Raw genomic sequence first — 20,501 nt, 5'->3', positions numbered from 1 at the left:
AGGGAATCCTTTCCCTATTTCTTGTTTTTGTCAGGTTTGTCAAAGATCAGATGGTTGTAGATGTGTAGTATGATTTCTGAGGGCTCTGTTCTGTTCCATTGATCTATATCTCTGTTTTGGAACCAGTACCATGCTGTTTTGTTTACCGCAGCCTTGTAGTATAGTTTAAAGTTGGGTAGCATGATGCCTCCAGCTTTGTTTTTTGTTGTTTGTTTTGTTTTGCTTTTGCTTAGGATTGTCTTGGCAATGCAGGCTCCTTTTTGGTTTCATATGAACTTTAAAGTAGTTTTTTCAAATCCTGTGAAGAAAGTCATTGGTATTTTGAGCCTACCAACCAAAAAAAGTCCAGGACCAGACAGATTCACAGCTGAATTCTACCAGAGGTACAAAGAGGAGCTGTTACCATTCCTTCTGAAACTATTCCAATCAATAGAAAAAGAGGGACTCCTCCCTAGCTCATTTTATGAGGCCAACCTCATCCTGATACCAAAGCCTGGTAGAGACGCAACAAAAAAAAAGAGAATTTTAGACCAATATCCCTGATGAACATCAATGCAAAAATCCTCAATAAAATACTGGCAAACTGAATCCAGCAGCACATCAAAAAGCTTATCCACCACAATAAGATCGACTTCATCCCTGGGATGCAAGGCTGGTTCAACATACACAAATCAATAAACATAATCCATCACATAAACAGAACCAATGACAAAAACCACGATTATCTCAATAGATGCGGAAAAGGCCTTCAATAAAATTCAATAGCCCTTCATGCTAAAAACTTTCAATAAACTAGGTTATTGATAGAACGTAACTCAAAATAGTAAGAGCTATTTGTGACAAACCCACAGCCAATATCACACTGAATGGGCAAAAACTGGAAGCATTCCCTTTGAAAACCGGCACAAGACAAGGATGCCCTCTCTCACCACTCCTATTTAACATAGTGTTGGAAGTTCTGGCCAGGGCAATCAGGCAAGAGAAAGAAATAAAGGGTATTCAATTAGGAAAAGAGGAAGCAAATTGTCCCTGTTTGCAGATGACATGGTTGTATATTTAGAAAACCTCATCGTCTCAGCCCAAAATCTCCTTAAGTTGATAAGCAACTTCAGCAAAGTCTCAGGATACAAAATCAATATGCAAATATCACAAGCATTCCTATACACCAATAACAGACAAACAGAGAGCCAAATCATGAGTGAACTCCCATTCACAATTGCTACGAAGAGAGTAAAATACCTAGGAATCCAACTTACAAGGGATGTGAAGGATCTCTTCAAGGAAGTCACTTTCTGTATTGTACTTCGCTTAATACTTAAGCCTCCAGGAAAGTTTTGTTAGATATTGCAGTCAGGTCTAGGCTAAGTATTTTAAATTTTTTATTTTTATTTTATTTGGTTATAAGCGGTGCTCTGATCAGTGACAGAAGTGACTTGGTTCCACCTTTAACAGAACGTTGGTGTAGAGCAAATCAGCACAATCTTCTCCTCTATGAACATGTGTGTTGACTCATGCATACTCAAGAAACCCTGTGAAGCAGCCTTGAAAAGAGATTTTTCTGGCCAAGGCAATAAGCAAATACTTGTATAGATGTTATGACTGTGCAAATGGTTTGCAAGAAGACCTCAGAAATGACTTGCAGAAGAGAATTTTGAAAAAAAAAATGTAACTGGCTGTAACACAATAGAAAGCCAGTCATTAATTGTAATAACTCTCTAGTGTTGATACTCTAAGGTATGAGCATACCTCAGAATTAGGACCAGTTCATATTATACTAAAAAATAAATATTGTCTTAAATGATATGGTGTTATTAGGTCACATTAAAATGAGGAACACTCATTTTGCTTCTATTATAATTATCAAGTCATTCACAGCTAAAATATCTGGAATTGGTTCATACAGATATTTACATTAGTCACCAAACACTCACTCATTTGGATAGTCAGCTGGGCTAAAGAAAAATATGTATTATAAAGATTACCTTAATTACTGAAAACACATCCTGGAGTATTTCTGCTTTCGTGAAACAAACAGCCAATAAAAAGTTTCTGGATTTTGAAAGGCCCAATTCACTATGGTATTGTAGTCCATAGAGAAAAGAAGCCTCTGGCATTTCCTTCTTTATCATAATTATGTTGCATTTCAATTATTATTCTAATTAATCATTAAACAGGCACTTCAGGCTTTGCTATGATGGTAGAATTGATTTCCACATTGCTTTGATGTCCCATGAACATAACCTCGTCAGTGTAACTCTAACCTTGAGATGCCTCTTCGTTTCCTTTTAGTAACTAGAGACTAAATCCCTCAGACACATTCTGGAATCTGATGCTCTATATGTCTAATGTGTTAGAAGCTCCATTAGGATGTAACAAGATTTTATCCACATTCCCCGAAGCACTTTGGAGTACTGCTGCTTCATGAGATTTTTCTCTAAAGTAACATTTCAAAGTCAGTCACAAAACCTCTTATTCTAGATCATACTGGCATCTGACCTTTGTAAACTTACAAGAAAAAATAGGAAAAAGGAAGATGCTAAGGGAGACACAGTTATCTTTTTCAAAATGCAGCTAAACCCACAAGCTACAGAGATATCATGACCTATAAAGTTCAGAGCTGTGTTTTTTTTAAATTATACTTTAAGTTTTAGGGTACATGTGCACATTGTGCAGGTTAGTTACATATGTATACATGTGCCATGCTGGTGCGCTGCACCCACTAACTCGTCATCTAGCATTAGGTATATCTCCCAATGCTATCCCTCCCCCCTCCCCCCACCCCACCACAGTCCCCAGAGTGTGATATTCCCCTTCCTGTGTCCATGTGATCTCATTGTTCAGTTCCCATCTATGAGTGAGAATATGCGGTGTTTGGTTTTTTGTTCTTGCGATAGTTTACTGAGAATGATGATTTCCAATTTCATCCATGTCCCTACAAAGGACATGAGCTCATCATTTTTTATGGCTGCATAGTATTCCATGGTGTATATGTGCCACATTTTCTGAATCCAGTCTATCATTGTTGGACATTTGGGTTGGTTCCAAGTCTTTGCTATTGTGAATAGTGCCGCAATAAACATACGTGTGCATGTGTCTTTATAGCAGCATGATTTATAGTCATTTCTTTCTAACAATTACCCACAGCTATTATGATTTGCTCCCATCACTAAAACTGTCATTGCTAAGGTAATTGCTCCAGTTTGAGAAGGTAGAAGATTTAACAAGTAACTAATATGTAAAGGATAGAGAGAAGAAGGGGAGAGGTTGATATGATCCCTGTCCTTTCACACTGTTAATATGCCAGGTGATAAAATGTCTCATTCACTCTGAAACATTATCACTATACAGGCACTTCTTACAGTGTTTGTTCTCATATATGTCCTCGTATTTTTTTTTCCTTTTAAAGTGGCTCTGAGAAATGGCTAATGCACAATCTAATTATGTGATAATAAATGTTAATGACAGTATTATCAGATGATAACTAGGCTTCATTAATGTGTCTCATTATGATTCTCAGTCCCTTGTGGAAGATTGTGAAGAAAGCACCTTAGATATTCCAGATTATATTTGAATGTAGTAGTTACAGAGCCCATATCCAGGGAGAAAGGAAGATATCAGAGACACCTTTAAGCTCTTTCTCTAATTTTGCTTCTTCAAACCTAAGCATCCATCAATAACATCTCAAAATTTATCATATACCTTCAGCATAATAAAAATAGTAATTATAGTAATAGTAATAGTCCTGATATGACAAATAATATGTAAGATCATTTTAATTGTAACTGCTGATATATTTTGGTATAAGTGTGCAGGCATTTATGTCCCAAACATTATGACCTTGATTATCCATAAGCAAGTTCAAATCATTTAGAGAGGATACACTTATTTAAATGTTTGCACCTGTTAAATTTTGGTTCTGCTACACTATATATGTGTGTGTATATATATATATATATATATATATATAGTTGTTGTTGTTGTTGTTGTTGTTGTTGTTGAAATGGAGTCTCCCTCTGTTGCCCAGGCTGGAGTGCAGTGGCACAATCTCAGCTCACCGTAACCTCCGCCTCCTGGGTTCAAGTGATTATCCTGCCTCAGCCTCTCAAGTAGCTTGGGTTACAGGCATCTGTCAACACGCCCAACTAATTTTGTATTTTTAGTAGAGACGGGTTTCTCCATGTTGGTCAGGCTGGTCTTAAACTCCCGACCTCAGGTGATCCACCCACCTCAGCCTCCCAAAGTGCTGGGATTACAGGCATGAGCCACTGCACCCAGCCAGCTACACTATTCTTAATATTCAAAGTAGCACTGTCAAGTTATCACCAAGATTTCATCACAATTTTTATTATTTTTCTATATTTACCCTCTATTTTAACTATGTAAATTTATCGAATGTTTTAATATTTGAGAGGGCAAATCTACTATCACCGTTATTTAATGTTTTGTATTTTTTCTTAATTATTATATTTTTTAAATTGACGTGATAATTGTACATATTTATGGGGTATGTAGTGATATTTCGATACATACAATGAATAGTTAACAGATTCGTGTAATTCACATATCCATCATGTCAAAATTTATTATTTCTTTTTGATGGGAACATTCAGTTTACCCCTTCTAGCAATTTGAAACTATATATTATTGTCAACTACGGTCATCCCACAATGCTATAGAACACTAGAACTTATTTGTCTCTAGCTGTAATTTTGTATCCCTTGACAAATCTCTCTTTATCCTTCTCTCATCCCACCCTTCCCTGTCTCTAGTATATTCCATTCTACTTTTTCCTCCTCTGAGATCAACTTTTTTTTAGTTTCCACATATGAGTGAGAACATGCAGTGTTTAACTTTCTGTTCTTAGCTTATTTTACGTAACATAATGTCCTCTTGATTTGTCGAGGCTGCTTCTTATAGTTTCTATTAGAAATATGTGTGTGTGCGCCTGTGTGTGTATAGTGTAGGATATTTTAGGTAAACAACTAAATAGTTGTAAATAAGGCTGAACTGTATTTTTAAGGTTTTATTTGTGACTAATAATTTGTCTTATTAATAAAGCCTAGGTTAAAAAAATAAGTGGAAGACATATCTGTCACACACTATATCTTGGGAGTTTTGAAAAATAAAGTGTTGATTTCAGGCAAAATACTTAGTTCAACTGTAACTAAATCAGCAAAGATGTCATGATTCCATAAGGGATCCACTCTAAATATAATGTTAAATGGAATATTTCATTATATTTTAGAAGTAGGGACTACTAGTTTGACATTTATGTTTTTGAGTATATGTGGTTGCATTCTTATATCTAATAAAATATTCAGTTGTCTTAAACTTAACATTCTTAAGGCCTAGGGCAAGAATAATAATCAAAACCTATATAGTGTATGTTTGCATATTTAAAAGTTATAAATCAAGTTAACAAACTGTTAAATAAAGTATGCTGTGTTCTCTCACTTTGACACATATACCTTCTCAATGAAATTCAGGTTTGGAACTAGAATTCTTGGGCCGTCAACATCCAGCACAGAATATGACGACATAGAGAGAGCCGGTGCCCTGACCTGGTCTCACACCATGAGAGGCCTTCTGTGTATACGTTTTGGGTACCTCTGTTGATATGTTGAAACTCAGTCTACCACTGTAGCTCTAGCAAAAAGCTTCCCATTGGCCCACAGGGCCTCTAGTTGTGCACTCTGTATACGTGGTTCACCATGAAAGACAGAACTGGTGGAGAGGAACATGGACGCTGGAAGCAGTCTCAAAACCCTTTGAAGACAGAATTCTAAGTCTTTATGTTCTACAGCATGATCTAAAAGGTGGTAGGTGGGGGTGAGCAGCATCACCTCCAACTAACCTCATCCCCTTGGACCAGGTAAACTCCTTGTACTTTGGGGAGGAATGTGGCCAGAGAGAGGACCATAGTGGAACCCTTGAAAGCACAGGCTCCAGGGAAAAGTGTTCTTTTGCTCAATTATATGGGCATTCTTCTTATGGGTGTAGTTATTTGCTTATTGCTATGTAATGATTTGGATTTAATAATGCTATATTGAAAGTGCAATGGCCTACAGAACTGAGGGATCACATTTTAGCTTAAATTCAATAGAAAAAGATGACTCTTTTATAAAAAAAAAGTATTTAAATTTGTAAGTTGTCATCCCTATCCACTAAGGGATATTAAATGTATTAAATGCCGGGAAATATATATGCACATATATATTTATATATGTATGTGTGTGTGTGTGTGTATATATAATAGTGATCAGAGAAAAAGACAAATGAAGACAAACAGCAATGAGGATAAAAATAGTCCAATCATATGAACTCCCAGATGCCATTTTGGAGGAAAATAAAAATTTCCATAGAAATCAATAGATAAGGAACAGATATTTAAGAAAATGTGCTTGGAACAAGTGCACATAAAATAACTAAAATTTAGTATAATGGTCATGAAGGAAAAAAATGTTATGCATGAAAACAAGACATTATGGAATATGAGAAAATTAGCTGCTGAAGAAAATAATTGATTGGACTAAAATTATTCCATTAGGCACTCTGATTAATACTCATTATTTAGTGGGGAGAAATATAGAGGTTGTTATTAGAAGACCCAATAGGCCCACTATAACATTTATATATCATTATATATATTTATATTGATCAATTTTACAGCTTCCAGTTTAAATAAAGGTTCATTCAGTCTCAGTAGATGCATTTTCTATATATTATAGGTATCTGTATATAATTACATATATGTGTATATATATTATATTGAATATTGACAGATTATAATCACATGGTGTATATAGTTATGCTTTAATATATGCATCCAATTTTGAATGACTAAATCAAGTTCATACCCATCGCCTCTAATAATTACCATTTATTTCTCCTGTCTCACAGAAACTTTGCACTCTTTCAACAATATCTCTTCATTCCTCTCACTCCTAAATCTCTGGTAACTATTCTGTTCTCTACTTCTAGAATTCAACTATTATAGAGTCCACATAAAAGTGAGAACATATGGTATTTGTCTTTCTGTGCCTGGCTTATTTCACTTAGCATAATGTCTTTGTATTAGTCCTTTTACACACTGCTGTAAAGAACTACCTGAGACTGGGTAATTTGTGAAGAAAAGAGGTCTAATTGACACACAGTTCCTGAGGCTGGAGAGGCCTCAGGAAATGTACAATCATGGCAAAAGACAAAGGGGAAGCAAGACACATCTTACATGGTGGCAGGAGAGAAAGAGTGTGAAGGGGGAAGTGCCACCAGATCTTATGAGAACTCACTCACTATCACAAGAACAGAAAAGGGGAAGTGTGCCCCCATGATTCAATTACCTCCCACCAGGCCCCTCCCCCAACATGTTAGAATTACAATTTGAGATAAGATTTGGGCAGGGACGCAGAGCCAAACCATATTGTTCTGCCCCTGGCCCCTTTAAAATATCATGTTCTTTTCACTTTTCAAAGCCAATCATGCCTTCCCAAGAGTTCCCCAAAGTCTTAACTCATTCCAGCATTAAACCAAAAGTCCAGTCCAAAGTCTTTCTGAGACAAACAAGTCCCTTCCACCTATGAGCCTGTAAAATCAAAAACAGATTAGTTACAATGGGGTTACAGGCATTGGGTAAATACTCCTGTTCCAAAAGGGAGAAATTGGTCAAAACAAAGGGGCTATGGGCCCCATCCAAATCCAAAACCCAGCAGGACAGTCATTAAGTCTCGAAGCTCTGAAATAATCTCCTTTGACTCCATGTCTCACATCCAGGGAATGCTGATGCAACAAGTGGGCTCTCAAGACCTTAGTCAATTCTACTCTTGTGTGTCTGCAAGATACAGCCCCTTTGATTGCTTTCGTGGATTGGCATTGAGTGCCGACAGCTTTTCCAGGCAGCCAGGGCGAGCTATCGGTGAATTTATCTTTCTGGGTTCTATAGGACTGTGGCCCTCTTCTCACAGCTCCACTAGGCAGTGCCCCAGTAGGAACTCTGTGTGAGGGCTCCAGCCCCACATTTCTCCTGTGCACTGCCCTCATAGAGGTTTCCATGACAGCTCCATTCCTGCAGCACACTTCTGCCTGGATATCCAGGCACTTCCCTATATTATCTGAAATCTAGGTGGAGGTTCGTAAACCTCAATTCTTCTGCACACCTGCAGGCCCAGCAGTATGTGGAAGCTGCCAAGGCTTGGGGCTTGCACCCTCTGAAGCAGTGGCCTGAGCCATGGCTGGAGCTGGAGCTGCTGGGACACAGGTCTTCACGTCCCAAGGCTGCACAGAGGACCGACCTGGGCCCAACCCAAGAAACAATTTTTCCCTTCTAGGCCTTTAGGACTGTGATGGGAGGTGCTGCCGTGAAGATCTCTGAAATGCCCTGGGGACTTTTTCCTCACTTTCTTGGAGATTAACATCAGGATCCTCTTGATTTATGCAAATTTATGCAGCCAGCCTGAATTTCTCCCCAGAAAATGGGTTTTTATTTTTTTAACCACATGGTCAAGTTGCAAATTTTCCAAACTTTTAATGTCTTCTTTCCTTTTAAACATAAATTCCAATTTCAAACCATCTCTTTGTGAATGCATGTGACTGTACACTTTTAGAAACTGCCAGGTCAGGGCGTGGTGGTGCATGCCTGTAATCCCAGCTACTTGAGAGGCTGAGGCAGGAGAATCGCTTGAACCTGGGAGGTAGAGGTTGCAGTGAGCCAAAATCACACCACTGCACTCCAGTCTGGGTGACACAGTGAGACTCCATCTCAAAAAAAAAAAAGGAAAAGAAAAAGAAACCACCCGGTCAAATCTTGAATGCCTTTCTGCTTACAAATTTCTCCTGCCAGATGCCCTAACTTATCTCTCTCAAGTTCAAAGTTTAACAGATCTCTAGGAAAGGGACAAAATGTCACCAGTCTCTTTGCTAAAGCATAGAAAGAGTGACCTTTACTACAGTTCACAATAAGTTCCTCATCTCTATCTGAGACTACCTCAGCCGGGACTTTATTGTCCATATCACTATCAACATATTGATCAAAACTCTTCAACAAGTCTCTAGGAAGTTCTAAACTTTCCCATATCTTCCCGTCTTCTTCTGAGCCCTCCAAACTCTCCCAACCTCTGCCTGTTACCCAGTTCCAAAGTCACTTCCACATTTTCAGGTATCTTTGTAGCAGTGCCACACTTTCCTGGTACCAGTTTTCTGTATTAGTCCATTTTCACATTGCTATGAAGAACTACCTGAGAGTGGGTAACTTATAAAAAAAAAGAAGTTTTAATTGACTCATAGTTCATGGCTGGAGAGGACTCAGGAAGGTTACAATCATGGCTGAAGGCAAAGAGAAAGCAAGGTACGTAGTGACAGGAGAGAGCACAAAACGGGAAGTGCCACACACATTCAAATAATCAGTTCCTTCTCATGTCACTTCGTTCTAATCCTCTGTCATTTAATTGCTCTCTGAAACGGCAGAGAGGTTGTTTACTTTTAAGGATTCATGTGATTAAATTAGGCTCACCTGGATAATCCAGGATAATCTCTCTAGCTCAAACTCCTAACTTTAATCACATTTGCAAAGTCATTGTTCTCATGCAAAGTAATAGATTCACAGGTTCTGAGGATTAAAATATGAATATCTTGGAGGGGGGCATTATTCTGCCTATGCAGAATTTTAATTATACTTTCCCCATTTTCCTTCTTTCTTGACTGATTTTTGTCACGATTTGGAAAATTATAAATTTCCCAAGAAATGCCAGGAAGGAATTTCCATATGGAAACATGGCAATACAGCCTGGAAAGCACTATGGACAGTTGCATAGACCTCACAGTAAGGAAATCTAACATAGGCTTCAGGCTGGGGAAAGCTTTATAGACAATGGATGTCATAAATAGGTTTTTGAAGAATGTGTAGTAGTTATCTTTGTGAAAGTTAAGGGAAGAGAGGATTGGAGTCATTAATTCACAGGACTGTGATTAAACTGAGACATACAAATTTCATTTTTAGGGGGAAGTTAAAAATAGTTTAGTATGAGTTCAAATGTAGGAGGAGAGGGATATAAAATTTGAGAGTTAAGCATTGGACCTGTGTAAGTCTATTCTCATGCTGTTAATAAAGACATATCTGAGACTGGGTAACTTATAAAGGAAAGAGGTTTAATTGACTCACAGTTCAGGATGGCTAGGGAGGCCTCAGGAAAGTTAGAATCATGGCAGAAGGGGAAGCAACCATGCCCTTCTTCACATGGTGGCAGCAAGGAGAAGTGCCAAGCAAAAGGAGAAAAAGACCCTTATAAAACCATCAGATTTAGTGAGAACTCATTATCATGAGAACAGCATGCGGGTAACTGACCCCCATGATTAAATTACCTCCCACAGGGTCCCTCCTGAGACATGGGGGTTGTCGGAACTACAGTTCAAGATGAGATTTGGGTGGGGACACAGCCAAACCATATCAGACCAAACATGAAAGTCTAAGAAGCTTTGACTTTTAAGACAGCATTAGGAAGTGCTTGAAGGGTTGTAAACAGTGGCACCACAAAAAAAAAAAAAAAAAAAAAAAAAAGCTGTGTTTTTAAGATAACTTCAGAGGCTACAATACAGAGTATACATTTAAATACAATCAATAGATTAAAATGAAATAAACGGAAATGGTTCAAGAACATGCATAGTAATCACAATGAGAAACATTACAGTGACTTCAACTAAGTAGAGCAAGAAAAACACTAATATACAGCTACTGCAAGTGCAAGTGAATGCAGTAAATTTGGAAAAGAGTGTGACAGTATCTAGTTGAAGATACACTTTTCTTACCAGCAATTCTGTAATCACTTGACAGGTTCTTCTTGTCTGCCGCGCAGAAAAGCCAATGCAGTGAGAACAGCAGGTTTTGCAGCAAAGAAAGAGTTTAATAATTGCAGGGCCAGCCAAGTGGAAGGATGAAAGATAATGCTCAAATCCACCTCCCTGAGAATTTGGAGGCCAGAGTTTTTCAAGGATAGTTTGGTGGACAGGGGGTAGGGACTGGGGAATGCTAATTTGTTGGGTAAGGGATGAAATCATAAAGGGTCAAAGCTGTCTTCTTGCACTGAGTCAGTTCCTGGATCAGGGGTTCATGAGACCAGCTGAGCCAGTTTTTTTTTTGTTGTTTGCTTTTTGTTTTTTTGTTTTTTTGAGACGGAGTCTCACTCTGTCACCCAGGCAATGGTGCGATCTCGGCTCACTGCAACCTCCACCTCCTGGGTTCAAGCGATTCTCCTGCCTCAGCCTCCTGAGTAGCTGGGATTACAGACGTGCACCACCATGCCTGGCTAATTTTTATGTTTTTAGTAGAGATGGGGTTTCCCCATGTTGGTCAGGCTGGCGGCTTTTTGTTTGTTTGTTTGTTTGTTTGTTTTTTAATGGGTTACCTGTCCAGGTGACATCAGCTGGTCCATGAAAATACAGGGTCTAAAAAATACATCAAGCACCAATTTTAGGCTTTACAGTAGTGATGTTATCTATAGGAGCAACTGAGGAGGCTACAATCTTGTGACTTCCAGCTACATTATTCCTGAACCATAATTTTAACCTTATGCCTAATTTGTTAGTTTTACAAAGGTAGTTTCAGTCCCTTAGCAGGGAGGGGTTACTTTTGGGAAGCAGCTATTATCATCTTTGTTTTAAAATTAAACTATGAATTCCTCCATAGTTAGCTTGGCCTATGCCCAGGAATGAACAAGGACAGTTTGTGAAGTTAGAAGCAAGATAGTCAGCTATGTTAGATTTTTCTCACTGTCATAATTTTTGCAAAGATGGTTTCAATTCCACTCATTTTTGCATAGAAAATGCATGCTTATGTGTACCAGGATACACATTCAGGAATGTTTAGAGTGGCATCATTTGTAATAACTGAAGGATAGATATAATGTAATAGCTATCAATGGCAATATGGTTATACAAACTGTGATGTGTTCATACATGGAAGTCTGTATTGCAATGAACAGTATCAGGCAAGTGGTCATCCAACAACATAGATGGAATTTAAAAACATAATGAAAAGTTGATATCAAAGAAGCCAGATCTAATAATATCCTGAATGATTCCATGTGTATAAATATTGAAAACATACATGTATACATGCATGCATGTATACATACATACACTCAGAAGAGTTTGGAAAAGGAAGACTTGCTGAGTCTTCTGGCCTCCATCTTTCTCCCATGCTGGATGCTCCCTGCCCTCAAACATTGGACTCCAGGTTCTTTGGCTTTTGGACTCTTGACACCAGTGGTTTGCCAGGGGCTCTTGAGCCTTTGGCCACAGACTAAAGGCTGCACTGTCAGCTTCCCTACTTTTGAGGTTTTGGGACTCGGACTGGCTTCCCTGCTCTTCAGCTTGCAGACAGCCTATTGTGGGACTTCAACTTCCGACTGTGTGAGTCAATACTTCTTAATGAGCTCTGCTTCATATACACATCTATCCTGTTAGTTCTGTCCTTCTAGAGAACCCTGACTAATACAGATCTAGGTGTACATACAAACAGATTTTGTGTACATACATACATATATACACACATAAACGTATACAACATACATACATCCCTACACATGCCTGTGTGCACACATACATGTACACGTGCATGCAAGAATACACGTGTCCATACATACGTGTGCACATCCACACACATGCCTACACGCATGCGTGCACACATGTGCACACACGTATGCAAATGCATGCACACACATAATGTGTGCATACATGCATGTACATACATGCACACACGTGCACATACATATGTGCATACAAACAATGCATGTACAATATATACATACATGTAGGCATACATGAGCACAATGTATACATGTACACATGCATACATGTGCATACACATGCACACAAACGTACATGTGTATACACATGTGTATACACACATGCATACACACATGTACACGTGTAAACACGTGTATACACGTGCATACACACATGTACACGTGTAAACAAATGCATGCAAACATGCATGTGCACATTTATGCATACACGAATACCTACACACATACAAACATTCTGTGTACACACATACATGGATACACATGCATGCATGCACACACACACACATGCATCCATGCCTGCAGGTATGCATGTGCAGACGTGTACACAAATGCATACCCGCAGATGCAGGTACACCTCGGTACACACACATACATATAGTTATACACATATGTAGATGCATGTGCACACAGGTGTACATACATGTATACATACACGTGTGTATTCACATGTGCATGCATGTATGTACGTATGCATGTGCAGATACACGTGTACAAACACACACGTACACATGTATATTGCACATATGCACGCACGTGTACACACATTTAGGCATACACATGCATATGTAGATGCATGTGTACCTGCATGTATACATCTACACATGCACAGACATACATGTACACATGCATACTGTGTACATAATACATGTATACAGATACATGTGTGCATGCACGTGTACACACATGCATGCATACATACATGCATTTGTAGATATATGTGTAGGTGTGTACACACAACATACACATATGCATCCACACATACACATATACACATGAGGTGGCACGTTCAGCTTTCAAGAGGACAATCAGGGACTTTGTCACCTTGACAACTTTAGCCTTGCCTTCTAGTCATCTTGCCGGAACACTTGTGCCTGTGTTTTTCTAGCACTGTCATAAGAATACTTTTACCTATCAAGGCAACTGGGGGTTAGGAGAGCTTTTTGCACAGACGGCTACTCGGCTTTGTTTGAAAACTGATGATACATGAGGATTGGGGTGGTGAATCACTCACATGTTTCTTCATATGAAAAATGAGGACTGTGGGATTCTCTGGCTGGATCTCAGCACCTAGAAATGGATCTGGGCAATAGGAACTGCTCAGTATTAGCTACTGCTTTGGTTGCCTTCTCCTTGCGGAAAGCTGGCCTCTCACACTGAATTTGTATCATAGGCACTCATGAGGGTCTTGACTGTATCAATATCTGATGAGAGATTTTAGTGCAGTTCTGTTATCGTGGCTGATTTGCTCATTTGGTAGCTAGCATCCAGCTTCTTGTGAACATTAAAATAAAATAAAATAGATTATGGAGGAATAGAATACAGATACGTAGTAAGGTATTATTTTCCAGACAAAATGGATTTGGATAAAAGAATCTAATTAAGAACTTGTGCATGATTCTTTTAAAATTCTTTGGAATCCATTTTTTTTTTTTGGCCTGTTTTCAAGTCTCCGATTTTTGTCACCCTTCTCACACCAGGTCAGAGAGATAGCTAATGGTCAGAAGGAATCTTCCAGCAATGACCATAGCGCTTTCTCCTGCCTGCAGATGCCTCTTTTTATTCAGCCTTTATGGGAAGTAGCAGCACCATCCAGTTCTCAGAGAGCAAGCTCTGGAGTAACTGAGCTAACCCCAGTTACCCCAGTGGATTTACAGATTGAGGTTACAACCCAGCAGGGTTCTCTTCCTGGAAAGCATAGCCTTCCCTCTAAGGTTTCAAATAGACCCTGGGTGAGGAAAGAGCCCTAAACAGCTTGAAAAATTGAATGCTCTTTGGGCAAAGCAGGAAGCCATCCTATGGAAGAGCATCATTTGAGCATAAATCAGGTTATCAGGACAAACAGAGTGTTCAGGAGGTCAAGATGGTTAAGCAGAGACCCTGACCAGAATGTCCGTGGCAGAGAGAAACAATCTTGTTGGGAAAAGGATGACAATAATTGGGACTTAGAATAAAGGCTAAAAATGATTCAAAGAGAATGCAAAAAGAATCAGGCACAAATCGTTTACTATACTCTGTTATGCAAATCTCACCTTACTATGTGTTTGTATTCTATTCCTCCACAATCTTTATTTTATTTTAATGTTCAAAGAGACTTGTGGGTGCCAATTAAATGAACAAAACAGCCAGAGACAACAGAACTGCCCTAAAAAAAGTCCCGCATCAGCTCTTGAGAGCAGGTTCCTTAAAGGTGAACAATATTCCACATACAAGGACTTTTTCAGCACCATGCATTAGAAATGGAAGTGAATGTTTATTATTTTTTGTATAAGTTGGTTGATATGGCTTTTCAGCTTCCCTCAGTATCATTATCCAAATTTTGTAGATGACACTAAAGCTCAGAGGAGTTAAACCATTTTCCTTAAATCACATAGCTTTAAATAGGAAAACCAGATATGAAAAGCAGATTTTTTTTCTAAATTAAAAAACCAAAAACAAAAACACGTGAGCTCTTGCTTTACCCTAGCACATAGTCTTGCCATCTGTTTTCTCCACACCAGGTGATTCCTGTAACATTCATTCACATAACAAATACAAATAAATGAGTGGATTCATTCATCAGATATTAATTCAGAATCCCTTTTGTGTCTACCACAAATCTGGACCATCTCACAACCCCCAGAGAGTCTCAGCTACAAGGAAGAAGTGATAATGCCATCCCACTTTTATAAACACACACACACACACATGCAACACACACACAATCGTTTAATCATTTTTAATTATTTAAGTATTTTTAAAAAATCAGTGACACTTTAGCTGGGCAGGTCTAGATAGGTCTTCTTTGCTGGGACGTGTCTTTTTCTGTCCTGGAATACCCTAAACTTCACATTTTGGCAGCGTGAGTTTTCCCTTTGTGACTTTCTCCTTCTTCCCTTTTTTCCTCCTTCTTTGCAGAGAATGAGTAGCCACTGTGCCTTGCCCTGCACCATCAATGAGAAGATCTGCTCTTAGTAGAGCCCTGCTTTCCTGCTGAAGGCCCTGAAATCACCTGTGTTCCAGGCCACCCACTGAGGATAAACAAAGCTTCCCTGATATGGGGAATTAGCTCAAGTGGTAGAGCGCTTGCTTAGCATGCAAGAGGTAGTGGGATCGATGCCCACATTCTCCAAGCTTTATTATTTAGGTACCCAAACCTGAGTCAGTGTCTGAGAGCAAGACACTGCTCTCGGTGTCTTTAGTTCAAGACATAGGAGCAGCAACAATACAGGACTGGTGACAGCTTCCTGCTGGCATTCAGTATAGTGTAGATCTACTGTGTAATTAATTTTCTGTTTCTTCGAGGAGCTGTGAAACCAAGGGACATATAAAACTGCTCTTTTCTCCCTGTTTCTGCCTGCAGCTTGGTCCTAAATGTGAGACAATTGTGAAAAGTGGAGGACAGAGCCACCTGGTTAAATACAGCCCCGGCTTTCTGGTGAGAGGACTGAAACCAAGATGTGTCAAGTAACTAGAATGTGCCTGGACAGATACTGTAGAAAGCAAACCCATAAAGTTGTTCATGAGCTTGTGGACGCACCTGCCAGCTGTGAATAAGTGGCTCTAATCCCGAACAACTTACCTAAAAAGAGCCTGAGAGCTGAACTGAGCAATGGCCCACTTTCCAGTCCTCACTGACCACTGGGTTGCACACACTTTGGAGATCTCTGAACAGCAGTGTCAAGGCTTTCAAATAGAGTTATCTTTGAAACGACAACACATGGAAGTCTGGTTGGTACTTGGAGCTTAAAAACAAGGCAATTGTGTGCCTGCAAAAACAAAAATAGCAATATTATCCTTAAGATTTCAACAAGACACAGTGTCTCATCACATAATCCAAAGAAGTCCAGGTTACAAGTCCCAAAATATTCCGCATTATGAAAAAACAGGGAGATCTTAATTCACATGGCAAAGAGAATCCTCGAATAACAATATTGAGAGGACACAGATGTCAAAATCATCTGACACATACATTAAAGCAGATATTATAACAATGCTCCTAGAATCGGGGATAACATTCGTGAAGTGAATGGAAAGTTGGAAAGTCTCACCAAATATTTCGAATATATAAACACCAATTTAAACTTAAGAATTAAAAAAATGTATTAACCAAAACTCTTAGGGGAAATAAAAAGCTTAATTGGAGGATCTCCATAATAGAATGCAGAAGACTAAGGAAAAAGTCAATGAACTTGAAAACAGAACACGAATACCTACATAATCTGAACTATAGAGAGAAAGGAGGATTTTATTGTCTCTGAACAGAGGCTCAGGCACAAACAAAAAATAACAAATCCAACATTCACATTATTGTAATCTGGAAAGAAGAGGACAAAGTGGTCTTTGTGGGATAAAACTTTGAACAATTAATAGCTGAAAATGGTTCAAATTTGTCAAAAGATATAAACCAGATTTTTAAAGTTCAGTAAATGTCAATCAGGATAAACCCAAAGAAACCCATAGCAAGGCATATCATAATCAAACTGCTGAAAACTAAGAAAATACAAAACAATTTTGAAAGCAGCCAAAGGGAAATGAAAGAGAAACTACCATATGAATGATTGTAGATTTCGCATCAGGAACCATAGGGGCCAGAAAAAATGTCATAACATTCGGTAAGTAACAAAAGAAAAAGACATATCGACCCAGAATGCTATGTGGAGCAAAAGTATCTTCCAGACATAAAGGCAAATGAATGCATTCTCAGTGGAAGGTAAGTAAATACATTCTCATTCTTAGGAAGACTGCTGGAAAAGAATTAGCAAAGATTTGAGATAAGAAAAGTGATACCAGAAGGAAACTTAGAACATCATCAATGAAGGAACAAAAGCAGAAATAGAAAATGTCTGGGTAGACATAACAGACTATTATTCTTCCCTTGAGTTCCTTAAGGTATGTTTGATGATTGAAAGCAAAAATTGTAACTTTAGGCCGGGCGCGGTGGCTCACGCCTGTAATCCCAGCACTTTGGGAGGCCGAGGCGGGCGGATCACAAGGTCAGGAGATCGAGACCATCCTGGCTAACACGGTGAAACCCCGTCTCTACTAAAAATACAAAAAATTAGCCGGGCGTGGTAGCGGGCGCCTGTAGTCCCAGCTACTCGGGAGGCTGAGGCAGGAGAATGGCGTGAACCCGGGAGGCGGAGCTTGCAGTGAGCCGAGATCGCGCCACTGCACTCCAGCCTGGGCGACTGAGCGACACTCCGTCTCAAAAAAAAAAAAAAAAAAAAAAATTGTAACTTTATCAGAAGCAGTTGTCATTGTATCTAGATGTACTACATACATAAGATAAAAGGGTAAGTGTAATGGGACTAACTCTTGATGAAGTTTCTTTATTCAACTTGAATGGTAAAATATTGATTCTAAGTATACTGTGAAAGGTTATATATGTATATGGTAAACCCTAGACCACCTACTAACAAGATTTAAATAAACCAAAACAAGAGAGAAAGAGGAACATAGATGAATTAAAACAAAGGGAAACAAGGTTAATACATTATTAAATAATAGACCTATCTAAAAACTTATCTATAATGACATTACATGTAAATAATCTAAACGCATTAATTAAAAACTAGAGATCATCAGAATGTGTTAAAAATAAATATGCTGACTAGAGAAAGCCACCTGCTATACACTTATATATAAGAATAAAAGTTATAGAGCAGATTGAAAGAAAAGAGTGGGAAAAGATACCTCATGCAAGCACTAATCAAAGACAGCTGTGGTGTATATATAAAAAAATCAGACAAAGTAGATTTGAAAGCAGAGAAACTTTTCAGGAATAATGAGGGCTGCTAAATAATTATGATTGTCAATTTTCCAGGGGAATATTGTCCCAAGTGTACATGAGAACACAGAGCTTCAAAACTCATAAACACAATTGGATACGCAAGGTAAAAACAGAAAAATCCAATTATAGTTGCCAACACTAACACTCCTCTCTCAGTAATTGGTAGACTTAGTAGAAAACAAATCAGCAAACATATTGGAGAATTAAACCATACCATCCAGTAATGGACCTATTAACTTCATAATGCAAAATAAAAATTTAGGTAGAAGGCAAAGACAAAAGTTAAAAGAAAAGTAAAGATCATGTTATAACCAGGAAATTAAGAGTAGTCCAGCATATAGAAGAGTGCTATTATTGGAAGAGTTATTTAGTTATTTTGAGACATTTTTTGAAAGAGTTATTTAGCTGGAAATGACAGAAAGACTGAAAATGGTGAATCAGGAGGTGGATCTTCCCTTGTCCATATTTATTTTGTCTTTTTTTGAGGTCTAGGGTGTCTATACTTCCTCTGAATTACCTACAGTGTCTGGCACAGAGCACCTCCCCAGTGAATATGTATTAAATGAGTAGAAAGTAATTTATAGATTCAAAAGAATTGGGCAAGAATAATGTTTATTATTTGACAAATCCTTGAATGTAGTGTTGGAAGGAAGATAATAAGTCAAAGTTGACTTGAAAGGTAAGCCCAGGTCCAGACTCTTTTCTGTAATCCCAGCACTTTGAGAGGCCGAGATGGGCAGATCCCATGACACCAGGAGTTTGAGACCAGCCTGGACAACACAGTGAAACCCTGTCTCTACAAAAAATACAAAAATTAGCCAGGTGTGGTGGTATGCATCTGTAGTTCCAGCTACTCAGGAGGCTGAGGTGGGAGGATCGCTTGAATCCGGAAGGCAGAGGTTGCAGTGAACAGAGATCGCACCGGTGCCTGGACAACAAAGTGAGACCCTGTCATAAAATAAAATAAAATAAAATAAAATAAAAAAGTTAAACCCAGGCCGGGAGGGGTAGCTCACACATGTAATCACCGCACTTTGGGAGGCTGAGGTGGGCGGATCACCTGAGGTCAGGAGTTTGAGACCAGCCTGGCCAACACGGTGAAACCCCGTCTCTACTAAAAATACAAAAATTAGCTGGGCGTGGTTGCAAGCACCTGTAGTCCCAGCTACTCAGGAGGCTGAGACAGGAGAATTACTTGAACACGGGAGACAGAGGTTGCCGTGAGCCAAGATCTCACCAGTGCAGTACAGCGTGGGTGACAGAGCGACACTCTGTCAAAAAAAAAAAAAAAAGTCCAAAAAGTAAGTAAAGAGGAGGTTTGGAATTAGATATTTGGTGTATGAATGAATGGGCTAAAGTGCAAAAGAACAGGCAGAGTAACTGAGCTGGTACAGAGGAAAAAAGTCACACTTAAAATCTAAAAATATCTGCTTCTCAATTTGGGCTTTCCCACTTAGCAGCTTTGGCACCTTAGAAAGAACACTTAACTTACCTGAGCTTCTATTACTTCTAAAAAGTGCATAAAGTGCAGGCTAAGACATAGTTTTTTTTGGCAAAATTCAGTCAGACTACATCAAGTAAACTCCCTAAGTCTCCTAGTATAATTCATGGCACAAAAACTGGGGAAAAAACAGGGAGGATATGATTATAAGTTCAGTTTGTGTTTTTTGTTGAGTGAATGTCTCCAGTCATAGAGATGCAAGTGTAGATACACAGTAAGAGTAGTATGAACAGGAGACACCTTGGAAGGCTGTTTCTTCATTCAGTTGGTCATTCAATGAACTATCATGAATTGAGCACTACCTCTGTTTCTTATCAACAAAGGAGACTACAGAAAAGAAGAGTGACTAAGATCTCTGAAGAAGGGAAAAGCTAGATGACTGGGCCACAAGAGGAAAAAAAGCAGCAAGACAGTTACAATTGTTTCTGGTCCCTCA

General features: G+C 38.8%; 1 non-coding gene and 1 pseudogene across 1 annotated transcript; both read left to right on the top strand.

The window, feature by feature from the left end:
- The window catches only part of LOC129397932 (beta-glucuronidase-like), a 62,745-nt pseudogene extending 46,254 nt beyond the window's left edge, over positions 1–16,491 (top strand).
- TRNAA-AGC (transfer RNA alanine (anticodon AGC)) lies at positions 15,831–15,903 on the top strand. Its single transcript has one exon. It is a non-coding gene; the product is annotated as a tRNA-Ala (tRNA).
- Positions 16,492–20,501: the final 4,010 nt, after the last annotated feature.

This window comes from Pan paniscus, chromosome 5 (assembly GCF_029289425.2).
Source record: "Pan paniscus chromosome 5, NHGRI_mPanPan1-v2.0_pri, whole genome shotgun sequence".
NCBI classification, from domain to species: Eukaryota; Metazoa; Chordata; class Mammalia; order Primates; family Hominidae; genus Pan; species Pan paniscus.
This window is presented reverse-complemented; position numbering and strand designations above follow the sequence as displayed.